The 15,137-nt window shown below is 40.4% G+C and overlaps 1 long non-coding RNA gene across 1 annotated transcript; it reads left to right on the top strand.

The window, feature by feature from the left end:
- The first annotated feature begins 3,869 nt into the window (after nucleotides 1–3,869).
- On the top strand, nucleotides 3,870–14,189 carry LOC135418243 (uncharacterized). The gene is made up of 4 exons (XR_010432362.1): nucleotides 3,870–3,934; nucleotides 6,054–6,143; nucleotides 13,151–13,200; nucleotides 13,996–14,189. It is a non-coding gene; the product is annotated as an uncharacterized LOC135418243 (long non-coding RNA).
- The last annotated feature ends 948 nt before the right edge of the window (nucleotides 14,190–15,137 follow it).

A 15,137-nucleotide genomic window follows, 5' to 3' on the forward strand; every position in this document is an offset into this window, starting at 1 on the left:
TTCCACTAAGATCACACCACAAGTGCTGTCATGTGTCTCATGCCCTGATTCTACCCTCCTGTCAGTTCAACTGAGCTTTCAGAACCTTTCTGTTCACCTTTTCATTCAATTGAACCTATAGTCAGTATTACCATATTGACCTACATTAATGCTCTAAATGGGTACCCTCTCCTCACCATCCTCCCTTGTCCCTTAACACAATAGCCATAATCCTCTTTTGAATTCTTTTCTTTTCTTAGCTTCAGTGACTTCAGCAGCTTTGTCCTTTCAGGATTCTCTTGACACTCACTCTGTTAGTCTGTATGTTTAAGGATCCTCTGTCTTCATAGACGATTGTATGGAGTTCTGATTTTGGCTCCATTCTCTTCTTTGTGTCTGCCTGTCTCAGTAGTCTCATCCCCAAGTGCAATTACCATCTCCATGTAGAGATACAAATTTGTATCTCTGCGTCATCCATAACATCTTGGCTTGTCTCTCAACTTCAGCATCTCCTGATAGCTACTAGCTCAAATGCAGTATGACTAAAGCATGTCACACACTGCTCTCTTCCCTAGTCAGTCCTTACAATTTCCCCCATTTACAACTTCTGTGAATAATGTGATCACCAGATTTGTCAGATAGACAGGTGATGCAAACAACTCTTTAGGTCTGAAAATCAGATTAAGTTTCTATTTTGCATCTTATTTCTGGAGCTAGAAAGTCCTAAGTCTTTATCAAAGTCTTATAACCTTTTCCTTCAAATCCTACAACAATTTTCTGTTGCTCTTGAGAGAAATAATATTCACAGTATTGTTGCAAAGACCATTTTTCTAGGCTTCTTTCTTTTGACTTTCTCCACTATCTCCTTTTTTTGCTATCACATAAAGAATTAGTTGGTGCTACACAGCGGAAATAGTAAGGATTAATGTGTGCAACACGATTTTTTAAACTGCAAAATCAAGATCAGACACTTAAGTATCATGGAATCACATATCACATTGGTTGGAACAGGCAATCAGTGGTCTCTAGTCCAGCCCCATGCACAAAGCATACCCAGGTGAAGCAGGTTTCCCTGGACTGTGTACAGATGGGTCTTGTATCCCTCCAAGGTGGGAGGATGGACCACCTTGTCTGCTCTGGACTTCTTCTCCACTGTCTAATCATTTTCATAGTATCTTATCCTTCTACAGTGTACCTCCAAGAGTGTAACTTCCTCTTTTGTACAACCTCCAGTCAGGTATCTGTAAATAGCAATAAGATGTTCAACTTTCTCTTTGTAGAAACAAAACTGTAGGCTGAATGAGTTAATAGAAATCTAGAGTTTAAAGTCAGTACAAGAAACATTCAGGTAGGAAAGGGTATGTTCTTTTTGTTTTTAACTGATTGGAAATTAATAAGTTAGAAGGCTACGTTTGATTTTTGTCACTTGTGGCCTAAGTTAAAACTGGATGTTTTTCTCTGTGATGAATCTCAAAAAAAATTTAAGGTTTTGGTGAAGAAATTACAAGATGAGATTCTTTGACTTGTGTTATGCAAAATCAAACATTAGGTAATTGAAATGCTAATTTCTTTTTTTATATCATTTGCCCAATAACATCTGAAAGAAAGAAGGAAGTGACCTTGAAGCCAATAGACTTGTCTAAATGTACAATGATACAGGTAATTCCCTAATATTCCTGTTCCAGACATCTGGTTTTACAACAGTGGAACTGTTCGGTCCTCATCAAACATAAGATATAACTTCAGGTAACTCATATGGAAGTGTTCATCAGCTCTAAAACAGTAGTATTGTCATAAAATTTTTAAAGGAACATTTAGACTATCAGGGTTTCTTAGTTAAGAAGGCAAATGGGAAAGGAAGACAAAGCCACGTTCTTTAACTTGTTGTGGGTTAACTCTGGCTGGATGCCAAGTGGCCACCAAGCTGCTTTATCACTTTTCCTCTTCAACTGGACAGGGGAGATAAAATATAAAGAAAGGCTTGTGGGTCAAGATAAGCACAGGACTACCAGGCTGCAGGGGAATCTCTGCTCTGGCACCTGGAGCACCACCTCCCCCTCCTTCTTCACTGACCTTGGTGTTTGCAGAGTTGGTTCTCTCACTTCTTCTCTCTCCTGTCTCCTGGTTGTTGTTGTGCAGCAGTTTTCCCCCCTTGTTAAATATGTTTATCCCAGAGGCGCAACAACTGTTACTGGTGGGCTGGGTCTTGGCCAGCAGTGGGTCTGTCTTGGAGCTGGCTGGCAATGACTCTCAGTAGCTGCAGGAAGCTTCTGGCAACTTCTCGCAGAAGCCACCCCTGTAGCCTTCCAGCCGCCAAAACCTTGCCACACAAACCCAGTCACTTCTGCTGTGGTCAGTGTTGTTTATATCAAAGTAATGTTAATAACACAGGAATTAGTCCTGATGTTCCCATACACACGGTACAGATTTTAACATAATGTAGGAAAAATTCCATTTGCTTGTGAAAGATGGACTAAATATACTTCGAGTTATTCCTTTGTTATAATTAATTCAATGTGAATTATGTTTCATATATTTAAAAACAATTACAACCGATTTTCTTACTGCCTTTCTTTTTTATATGCAATCTCATACACGCATTTCACAGATACCTCTGTGTCACCAAAATGGACCAAATTCAAACTCTTTGCAAATCCTTTGGCATGTTAAGTTTAAGATAAAATGACATAGAGTAAAATAATGTTGAATCTGTCTTTACTGACCAATATTTCCATGTCTGTCTCTGTAAACACAACAAAATCTGTTCACTGACATACTATTCTCTGTTTCATGACTCACTATTGTCATCCAATCTGTGACAGGCTTCTCCTTTGTCAGTAACCAACAGTCCTTTTGAGGTGTATGGAGAGGTACACAAAGAATATGAAAGACATATAAAATAGAAAGGTCTACTCAGAAGCTGAATAAAACAAAAAATTTGGTAGGTGTCTTGCCATTAAGAAATCTTTCTACATGTCATCATCTCATCAAAAGCTTCTGACAATGGTTCCGTGCTCCAGAGAGCCCCCACTTCAGTGCTGAGTGATTGATTTAGCTTGTCAGGGGCTAACAAGACTTAATGTTCCTCCCACTGCCTTAACACAGACAAGCTTCTCTCAAAATCCCACCTTTAATAATAAACAGTAATGCTTCAGGAACGTTTATGATCAATCTAACCTAATTCTACCTCACAAGCTTTTCTATCTGAGCTAGTCATATTGGGCACACTCAAGTCAAAAAAGACGGAGAATTTGTAGGGAATGTTTCATGTCACCTATTTTAGATATCTACCTTATGTTTAAGTAAATCATGTCTAGGAGTGTCATTTTCTCTCTCATTGATCATAAAAGAAATCTAGACAAAAGGTCAAAGATAGACATTATTGACATCTGCTTCTGGTCAGACAAATCCTACCTCTGCTTCCATTTGAACTTTTACAGAGACATCAGTGATAAAAATAAAATGTCTCTTTCTAACATATTAGATCCAAACATAATTTATTGGTATGGTGGGCCTTTTATATATTATTATTTCACAATGTTATTTATATATATAAATGTATTGAATAATAATGCATCCCTTCATAGGGTGCCTAAATCAAAGTTTAGGCATCTCTGTGTCACCATTTTAGGAGATGAGAATGGATCAGCAGTGTATGATAGTTTTCAGATGTACAGAATCGTTAAGAAAAATAGATACTTCAGTTAACATTCCCAGAGATTTGAAATGGTCTGTTCTATATATTGTTCAAATGCATAGTTAATATTCTTTAAACACAACTCTTGAAGGTAAATTGGAATCATCTCATTATTTGATATAAAAACATCTGTGAGAGCAGCAAGGTTTCTGGTTATGGATATTTTTTTAATGCTATTTTTATTTTTTGAAGGTACACAGTTAGAATACATAAGAGGGTCATGGAACCGTTGGAGCAAGCCCAGAGGAGGGCCACAAGGTTGGTAAGAGGATCAGAGCACCTCCCCTATGAAGAGATGCTGAGAAAGTTAGTGCTGTTCAGTCTGGAGAAGAGAAGGTTGTGTGGAGATCTCATAGCAACCTTCTAGTATCTGAAGGGGGCCTACAGGGAAGCCGGAGAGGGACATTTTGTCAGGAACTGTAGCGATAGGACAGGGAGTAATAGGTACAAACAGAGAGGGGAAATTTAGGTTAGATATTAGGAACAAATTCTTTACTGTGAGGGTGGTTACACATGGAACATGTTGCCCAAGGAGGTTGCATGCCACAACCCTGGCAGTGTTCAAGGTCAGGTTGGATAAGACCTTGAACAACCTGATCTAGTGGAAGTAGTGGAAGGCGTCCCGCCCACGGCTGGAGGGTTAGGACTAGATGATCTTTAAGGTGCCTTCCAATCCTTAGTATTCTATAATCCTAAGATTCTAATATGCTCGTGTGACTTCCATCAAAGCATTAGAAGCAAAAGCATTAAAAAGCATCAGACTGCTGTTTTTCTGATCTCTGTAAGGGTGGGATTCAGCTCACTAATACTAATCACATAAAAGCTAGACTCTTCCTATCTAAGTGAGTTGTCAAGGCTCCCTCTATAGTCAACATAGAGAGAGACTGGAACTTCCTAACTATGATTAATCAAAATGTAGAATAAATGTCTGAAGGGCATCAGCTGAGTCCTTTCTGAAGTTCCTAACTCTATCCACTGACTGTAATGGAGATCTATCTGACTAGCTCAGAGTAAATAAATATTTTTTAGATCACTGGAGTAAGAAGAAATTAAGTCAGATCAAATTTTATCTTACTCATGCAGTTGTTAACTTGTAATGGCTACCAGCCCTTGGCCAAGGATAAATACGATGAAAACATTTTGGTAGTATTGGTAGTATTTAAAAAAATCACATTACAGCAGCCATCTGGATGTTAGGGAAATCTCCATAGACTTAGCAATTCACCATGCTTATTGTAGACAATGTTCAAAAAATTTAACCAAGCAACCTATAAAGTATCTTGAATTAATTTGCTTGAGGCAGAAAATAGAGAGTGTAATCATCATGCATGAATCTTAAATCCTATTTTCAGAAAAAAAACTTTTTGAAATATACCCTGCTATCTTTAGCTAGAGATACTTTATCTGAAATGTTAGGGCATTATAAGAGAAACACTTGTGAACCATTTTGTGCATTTTTAATAAGCAACTTTCCCTTGGCTTCTTAGTTAGAGCTTTCTCAAAGGAGTCTTACTCTATGAATATGCCAATTTAGTTGCAACTTGATATTAAAGGTCTGATAAGGGAGGGTTCTCAAAACACACCTACCTTTGATCCAGATCACTGTTAGAACAGTGACCTAATAATCAGGACAGGGGAATGGAAGAACTATTTGCAGCTCTGATATTGCATAAGTCACAATTCTGCAAAGTCAGAGTAAATGACTAAGCTGAGGGGGAGGGGAGGAAGTTTCTATCCACTTTCAAAAGCACAACCTCCACTCCCTCTGGAAAGTGGAAAGATGGAAAATAGAATTCAATCCTCACAATGAATCTGGCTCTCATGAAAATCATATTCCTCCTAACTAAAGATTGAAATAGTACAAACATATTTTATCTCTCGGCACTACTGAAATGGCACACCCATGACCCATTAGCTTTTTTTACAACTGTATTTCAGTTCATCTCTATAATTGTTTGTGATGTCAGTGGTTTAGCTTTTATAACTGGCATTAGGAATCAACATGTTCCAGTGGATGGATTGGAACTCTCCAAAGAATGTAGAAAATGTTATTATATGTAGGATAAATACATATTTGGTTGCTAAAAAAATAAGTTTTTCAACAATGATCTTTACTGCTGACTACTGGGCAGATTTTCTGGAGACAATTCTTACACCTGCACAAAATCCTGTTGATGTTAATGGGGCTTCATGTGTTATCAAGAATCGACTCACCAGATGAGCTTGCAAAATTAGAGCTTTAAAGCAGTCATTTTTAAAGCTCTGTGACCTCGAGCAGACTGCCAAACAAGTAGATCATAGAAACAAGCTCTGTTTAATCAATAAAGGCTACTTACTGCCAAGTTCTCACCCTGTTTCTCTCCTTTTCCTCCTGCAGTGAATACAATATTGACCACTACCAAGAATATTCTCCTAATTAATTTCTAGACTCAGTCCCTACTGGACAGATTAGGAACCAGCTAAACTGGTAGGTATCCAAGAGCAATATGGACTAATGAAGTAGGTAGGATCTTCCCCAGAGTTAGCACTTCACTTTTGAACAGTTCTTTACCCTCCCTTGCCACTTTTGTGTTTTGGGTTTTTTTTTTCTGAAGAAGGGGAAGAAGGAGAAATAAATTATTTTTTGCTTAGCTGAACCAGGCGCCAAAGGAGCTACATAATTGGGTCACTTACATTGACAAGTCAGAGGACTTCTACCCTCATTTTAAATTTCTTACTTCATTGTTAAATGAAATCAGGAAATTGCTGTTGTAATCAAATGGTGATTATAACCATTTTCTCATTCACTTACAGAAAGAGTGTTTTCTGTGACCAAGAAACTACACCAAATCTTTAAAGTAAGTAAAAGGTTGGGACAAGCACATATCATTAATCATTATGTTAATTTGCCAAGGAAAAATGTCTGTTATCCTCCTAAGATTAGAGTATTAGAAAAGTGTGGATAGCAAATAAGTGGGGCAGAGAAAGTAAAGCAGTTAGGACAAGATGGGGAGGAGCATATTTCCTCAGCAAAAGAAGTGAAGAGACTTTGGAGGAAGAAGACAGCTTCTGTTTGTGATTCAAAAGGTGAGAAAGATAGAAGAAACTACAAAATAGGAGGGGACTGGAAGAAAGGTAGTCAGAGAATATAACTCAGAGGTTATACCTGTAGTTCTGTGGTAGATGAAATGTGTCAGAGCAAATTTGAACACGCTCAAGGCCATCAGTCCTGACTTGACATCAACTCTTTTCTCTTTTTTCCTTTTTTTTTTTTTTTTTGGTCATGATGACATCATGCCCATGACATAAAGGACACATGCTTCCTCAGTGCCTCTAGGGTTATGACTGTGCTTAGAACACTCCAGCTTGTTGTGTTATCTATTTGCTATTTATTTACTACAATCATAAATATTTTTACCATAAGAATAAGGAAGTTTCCCATTAAATTGCATGCTACCCGTGGTCCTGGAACCTGTGGATCACTTACCTAAGAGATGTAGAAATCTACATCAAAGGGTATAGAAGCTGATTCAGTGAATATGGAAACTATCTATGACACATACCTGATACTCATGCATATGCTGGTGACTATCCCGGGCTTAGGCCTTAACTTCTGCTTTGTCCTCCCAAGTGTGTCATCATTGTGAAATTTGCAGAGGTATGCTTACTAAAATGGATTACACATTATTTCAAGATAATCCTGTTTTACTGCAAACACAGACCATTCCATATCAGGCTTTTTTCAAGTACCTCTAAGTTTTGTATGATGGAGATGTAGAAGTAAACATGGATTAGAAGGTGTGAGACCGAAGAAATATCAGGAAAGAAATACGACATGGTTCAGAAGCAAACGGATAACTCCTTTCCCAAAAAATCTATATGGTATAGAGAATGTAGCTATCTTTGTACTTGGCTTTAGTCACATATTATTTGGGAGAGAAAGTAAATCTAATCATCGCAAACAAATCATGTGACTGATCTGGAGACTGCTTGTGTTATGATGCTACTCTGGGAAATTGCTAGCCAAGGGCAAAAGACTGATCATAAGAAGTGTTTGTGCTCATCAGAGACATAAACAGGCAAAAACAACCATTCATCCCACTCAGTTTGATATAACTCACACTTAAAGATCTGCAGGGTCTAGCCAGTTTGTGCACTCTTATGCGTATTTCCTTTCCAGGTGCACATTTCTTCACAGTCTGCTGGGGAACTCAAGTGTCTAAAGTATTTTTCTCTCTCATTGGCTCCTGATCCATCTCATCCACAACTGTGTTCTGGATCCAAGGGATGAAGTCTTGCAGAGTCTCCTTTATATTCAGAGATAGAAGTATCTCACTATTTCTGCAGAATCACAGAATATGCTGAGTTGGAAGGGACCCACAAGGATCATCAAGTTCAACCCTTAGCCCTGTACAGGACTAGCCCCAAGAGTCACATCGTGTGCCTGAGAGTATTGTCCAAGCTTCTTGATCTCTGTCAGGCTTCGTGCTGTGACCACTTCCCTGGGGAGCCTGTTCCAGTGCTCAACCACCCTCTGAGTGAAGAACCTTTTTTGCCGTGGTCCGAAAAGGGGGGGGGGGATGTGGCGCTGCACGAGTCCAAGACACGAGGATGGGATGCAGGTAGAATGCTTTATTCACGCGTGCACCCAGTCTTTTATCAGCTCGGGAGGGGAAAGGGCCAGAACATAGGGCGGAACATGAGACAGACAAGCGGGGGGACAAACCAGGATAGGGGCACGGGCAACAGAGGGAGGAACATGGGAGGAACTGGGGAGAGAAGGGGCGAATGGAGGCTGTCCCCTCTCTGCAGCTTCTCCAGCCAATCAGCAGAGAAACAGAGGAGCAGGGAGGTGGACAGGCCAGGACATGCCCGGGAAATACAAATTCTGGGGAAGCATACAATGTGTATATACATAATAACTGTAAAGTCTGTATCATAAAGTCCTTTCAATCACTGTACACCTTTTTCCACTTCTGAGATTTTCCCCATTCTGATTCCTGGTCCTTCACACTTTTTCTAATATCCAATCTAAACCACCTCTGGCACAACTTCAGACCAATCCCTCAGGTCCTGTCCCTGGTTGCCACAGAGAAGAGATCAGTGCCTGCCCCTCCTCTTCCCCTCACAAGGAATTGAAGACTGCGATGAGGTCTCCTCTCAGCTTCCTCTTCTCCGGGCTGAACAGACCAAGTGACCTCAGCCACTCCTCATAAAGCTTCCCCTCAAAGCCCTTCACTGTCTTCTTTGCCCTCCTTTGGACACTCTCTAATAGCTTAATGTCTTTCTTACATCGTGGTACCCAAAACTGCCACAATATTCAAGGTGAGGCCGCACCAGTATGGAGCAGAGCAGGACAATCCCCTTCCTCAACTGGCTGGCAATGCTTTGCTTGATGCCACCCAGGATATGGTTGGCCCTCCTGGCTGCCAGGGCACTGCTCATTCATATTCAACTTGCTGTCGACCAGGACTCTCAGGTCCCTTTCTGTGGGGTTGCTCTCCAGCCTCTCATTCCTCAGTCTGTCTGTACATGCAGGGTTGCCCCATCCCAGGTATAGAATCTGGCACTTTCACTTGTTGAACTTCACATGGTTGGTGACTGTCCAGTCCTCTAATTTGTCAGGGTCTCTGCAGGGCCTCCCGGCCTTTGAGGGAGTCAACAGCTCCTCCCAGTTTTGTGTCATCTGCAAACTTGCTTATTATGCCTTGCAGTCCTGCACCCAAGTAGTTAATGAAGATGTGAAAGAGCACAGGGCCCAAGATGGACCCCTGTGGAACCCTAGGTTGCCAGTCTGATGTCTGATTCACTATAACCCTCTGTGCCTGACCCGTGAGCCAATTGCTCACCCACCACATGATGTGTTTATCCAGCTGTGCTGGACATTTTGTCCAGAAGAACCCTGTGTGAGACAGTATCGAAAGCTTTACTGAAAGCCAAAAAGATTACATCAACTGGCTTTCCTTGATCACCTAGGTGGCTTACCTTGTCAAAAAAGGAAATCAGGTTGGATAAGCAGGACTTTCCCCTCACGAAGCCATGCTGTTTGTGATCGATGACACTGTTGTCTTTCAGGTGTTTTTCAATACTTCTCAGAATAATCTTCTCCATAATTTTACCAGGCAATGAAGTGAGATTGACAGGCCTGTAGTTTTTGGGTTCCTGCTTCTTACCCTTCTTGAAAACTGGGACAACTTTTGCCAGCTTTCAGTCAGCTGGAACCATTCCAGATTCCCAAGACTGCTCAAAAATCATTGGGAGAGGTTGTGCTGTGCCATCATCCAGCTCTTTGAGGATTCTGGGATCAATCCCATCAGACCCCATACATTTGCAGGGACCCAGCTGGAGCAGCTGATCCCACACAATTTCAGGGTCCACTGGGAGTTGGTCTTTCTTGCAGTCATGGTCCTCCAGCTCAGGGCGCCAAGACCCCCTTGGTCCATCATCCATGTTGAAGACAGAGGCAAAGAAAGTGTTAAACATCTCTGCCTTGTCTCTGTCTGTGCTTGTGAGGTGACCATCCTCATCCTGGAACAGGATGATGATATTTCTATACTGCCTATTGTCATTAATGTATTTGAAAAAACTCTTTTTGTTGTCCCCCACATTTCTGGCAACTTCAGCTCCAATTGAGCTTTGGCCTCATGGATTTTCTCCCTACAGTGCAAGCAGCATGTCTGAATTCTTCCCACGTCACTTGACCTTGCTTCCATCAGGCATACACCTTCCTACTTTGCCTTATTTCCAAGAGAAGATTCCTGCTCAGCCAAGCCAGCCTCCTGCCTTGCCTGCTTGACTTCTGACATTTGGGAATTGCCTGCGCCTGTGCCTTAGGAGGTGATGTTTGAAAAGTGACCAGCACTGATGGACCCCAGCACCTGCAAAAATATTTTCCCAGGGGACCTTACTTACTAATTCCTTGAGCAGCCTGAAGTCTCTTCTTCTCATGTCCAAAGTTGAAGTTTTGCTGGCACTTTTCCTCCTGTCAACAGAGATTTTAAACTCAATCACTTTGTGGTCACTGTGGCCAAGATGGCCACCAATCTGCACTTCGCTTAGGAGATCCACTCTGTTGACAAGTAGCAGATCAAGGAGGGCATCTTTCCAAATTGGGTCCCTTAGGACCTGTTTCACAAAGTTGTCGTCCATGTCTTTTAGGAATCTTCTGGCCAAGGTTGTACCAGCTGTGTGATGCCCCTGGTTAATTTCTGACAAGCTAAAGTCCCCCATAAGGACAAGGGCAGTTGACTTAGAAGTGTCCCTTAATTCCTCAAAGAATAATTTTTTGGTGTCATCCTCCTGGCCTGGAGGTCTATAGTAGACTCCCACAATGACATCTGCGTTACTTGTTTGCCCCTTGATTCTCACCCAGAGGCTCTCAACTGTGCCATTGCCAATTGTGAGCTCCGTACACCCTAACCCTTCTATTACATACAGTGCCACCCCTCCACTTCTGCCCTGCCCATCCCTCCTGAAGAGCCTGTAACCATTCAACAGGGCACTCCAGTCACAGACTTCTGCAATGGAAGTTCATTGCAGGGAGGTGTGATACACTGCAAAGGTGCTGCTGATATTCAGGGATAATCTCTAGACATGAGACAGCATCATGGGAATAGGCTGAGAAACTGAAAGAAAGTCATTCTGATGGCTGCTAAAGCCTGATAAGACCAAGTATACATCTGAAGATAGATAATTTTCTTCATAACTGAAAGACACTTAGTATTAGAAAAATACTGGAATAAAATGGTGCTGCACTTACAGACCTGAGCTTGCATCTCATTGTTTTGTCACAGACAATGTAGACTACTACATTATTCCCCAGGAAAAGAAGAGTATGAGGGAGCATGTCAGTGGAAACTGTCCTACCAGACAACAGTTAGAAAGTTTCTCCCTACCATTATTCTCATGTCACATCAAGTTATAAGTTATGTATGTAATGTAACTGTATAAATTACATAAGTCCTTAATGTGGTTGGATCTAATGAGCATATATACCAAATCTGGATGTTGGTGATTGTATGTGTCTGTTGCGTTCTGTGTTGCAGTACTAGAGTTCTAACCTATCAAGGAATCCAGCTAAAGTTTATGGTAAAAACCTGCGGCTGAACAAGACTCTCTAAAAACACAGTTCTCCTAAAAAACTCATGTAACATCAAACTCCATAGATATTTTTATATTTTTATACATTTTATACATTTTTATACATTTTATACATTTTATAAATTTTAGTGCTGATCATTCTTAGAATAATTGTATTTCAAAACTGGAAAAATTCCACAGGGAAAGCAGTATGTTAAAAGATCCTGAGAAGAGATAAAGGGGAGTCAAGTACAGGTAATGATCCAAATAAAACCATTTGTACAACAGGAGTAGGAGTACAGTTACAAGCCTGTTCGCATGACAGGCTACTACCAGAATAAACACATGACTTACAGTAACATCCTGAAGTCATCAAACCCAAACAGCACTTGGGTAGTGTGAATTCAAGTCTTGAGAGTTATACATTTCACCTTTGCTCAATTACATGCATGTCTGTAGGCTTCCTCTTCACTTCGCTCCACAGTTATTACAGTTTTGTTGTAAAATTGTGATAAAATAGGTGTATATGTTAAACTGTATGAAAGCTAACTGACATCATGTAAATAACAGCAGTATAACAGCATAAATAACAGCAATTTTGACATCCGGTTTTCATCAGACCAACTGTCTTCTCATTGGGCTAATTTTCCAGGAATTGCCCAGGTGGGAAAGTTATCACATGCAAAAAGTTTACTCAGACAATTTACTCAACTATCTGATTCAAATGCTGGTGTGTCAGGTGAGGCCATTATTTTCCAGACAAAACCATCCACTGTCTATCAGGAATCTTTCATGTGACAATCCCACATGTAAGTCCCAGATGTACATCCCCATTAACAACACTTTTCTGAAAAGAAGGGAAACTGATTGCCATGAAACTTAACTACTAATGTTCAGCCTAAACAGTGGCTTTTTACTGTGAGCTGCACTTAAAATCCATGAAAATCAATAATACTAATAAAGCCCTTAAATTTGAAGGGACCGAAGAATAAAGAATTGAAGTTAAAGCTAGGGAAACACCAAGAGCAAAGGAGTGATTGGTTTTCTGCTATCAGTATTTCTGTGTGTAGACATATATAACACATACCACAACAAGGAGCAGTAGCTTTATTTAGTATTTACATTTTCCTTAAAATTTGGGCAGGAGTGTGCCAAGATGCTTCGGAGGGGAAGTAGTACAAAACAGAAGTATGTGAAACAGAAGAGTGTTATCATATTTAGCTAGCAATTCTCTCTAGACTTGCTCAAAGAATGCTGTTTGGTCTAATAATTACTGAGTGAATTTTTCAAGACGGAGTCATAACCTTGCCAAATTCAATTCTTTATCCAAAATTACTGGAATGTAACAACTAGTTAGTTAGTTTTATTCTAACACAGGGGAAGAAAAACCCACAAAAGTTCTATATTTCATTTCAGAAGAAACCTCCCCCAAGAAGCTCAAACTGAAACAAATCTTCTGAAAAAGGGTAAGTCCAAATTTGAGTCCAGATGGCTTTTAAGTCTTTTTAAATAACAGGCAAGTGAAAATAAACACATAATGGAACACGTCAAGCAACTACTGAGGCTGTCTATAACAAAAATGACTTTTTAGTTTGCCTGGCTTGAGATGGGGGTTAAGCTATGTAGAAATAGATTCTTTTGTGAGCAGAAAGAGTACTCAGGAAGCCTGCTTTTCTATTGCTTTCAGTCCTTTATCCCTAAACATCTACGTTACAGTGACATATCTTTCCCTCAGTGGTAACACAATGGGATTTGTTACCTTGCTGCTGATTTCCACTACATTTTAGGGAACTCTGAGATCTTTACCCTTCTGTTAATTTTGTTTGAAATTATATAACAAATTTATAGGTCATTATAGACACTCTAATAAAATATGTCATATGAGCTATAATTTATCAGGCTGCCAAATAAACACTCTTTCATTTCCAAAGTGAGGAATTTCCTTATAAGAGAGTGTCTTATAACACAGAGCTATGCAACTGATATAATTCATATAAAGGGCAATTTTCTTCCTGTCCTGGGTTACGCAAAGACTGGTATCCACCTTTTCTTTTGTCTTTTCTCCCAATATGCCTACTAATTTAGACTGTGGGGAGGGACTTAAAGGTGGTACTCTCCTAGGAGAAGAATGTATCCACAAGTGTGAAAAGACTGGAAGGCTGATGACTCAGAGGGCATGCACACCTGCCACCTCAGGCTACAAGCTGGGTATTGTTTCTTTGTCCTTACATAAATAACTCATCGGTGATAACTCCTCTCAGGGAGACATCAGGACAATTCACTCACATAGCCTGAAGATATTCATCTCTGCTGATGGCCATAATGGATCCACCTGCGCTTGGAAGGTGTCAAAGACTCTTGAAATGCCCCGTGATCCAGTATTAATCATCCAGTGACAATCTCCCCTCCCCAGGGAAGGCACCAGAGCACAATAAAAGACCACATTCAGACTTCACTGGGTTGGTTGAGGGTCTCCTTACCTCACTCCATGGGACTTCTACCACCCAGGCCTCTACCACTACCTCAGCACATCAGGACTACAACCACCATCGGAGTTGCAGTGACCAGGTCTCAACACTGGATCTGGCGGGTGTCTTGTGGGTCCTTCCAGTCCCAGCCCTGCTCCAACCAGCTGTGCCAGCATTGCAGACTCACTCCGGCACTGACTCTCCAAACTATTTCTGCCAGGTTTTAACAGGTGGGGGGAGGCTGGCCACCATCTTGTTTTGGTCCCCTGGGCAGGAGCTTGGGAATTTTAGCTTAACCCAGTTTTATGAGTATTGTTTAGCATTCTTCTTGATAAAGAGTTATTTTTTCACTTATATCTGGGAGTATTTGATCTCTCTCTCCCCCTTTGTCTCTGTATTGGAGAGAATCAGAGGGGTATTGAATCAGAGGAAGGAGACTTCCATCTGAGGTCTCTGCCCCTCCAAATTGTCTCAAACCGAGACATTCCATATGGGCAAACAATTAGAATTCAAGCAAGTAACAAGAATCTAGTGGACAAGACCTGGAAAAAGCCAGGATGCTTCTTAAGAAACCAGCTCTCATATAAAAAGCAGTAGCTGACAATCTGTGTATTCTCAGCTATACAAATGTAAATAAAATAAGCTAGCATGTAACTCTTTTAAAATAGAAATAAAACTGTTGTGACAAACAGTTATACAGTATTTCCAATGTAAAATAATTATTCATTAGTGACTAATGAAATGTCTTCCTCTCACCACTATAGTAAAAAATGTTAGATGATTACAAGCAGCTTTTTTTCTAAACCTCACTGGAAAATAATATATTATGTATTTTTTTCTTCACTTTCCTCTGAGTAATAAATAGATTACTGGTTGTTAAGTGATGCTTTCTTCTCAATGCATTTATTTTAAATTGTTGTGACCTGCTTAAAATA

Source organism: Pseudopipra pipra, chromosome 1, assembly GCF_036250125.1.
Source record: "Pseudopipra pipra isolate bDixPip1 chromosome 1, bDixPip1.hap1, whole genome shotgun sequence".
In the NCBI taxonomy this organism is placed as follows: Eukaryota; Metazoa; Chordata; class Aves; order Passeriformes; family Pipridae; genus Pseudopipra; species Pseudopipra pipra.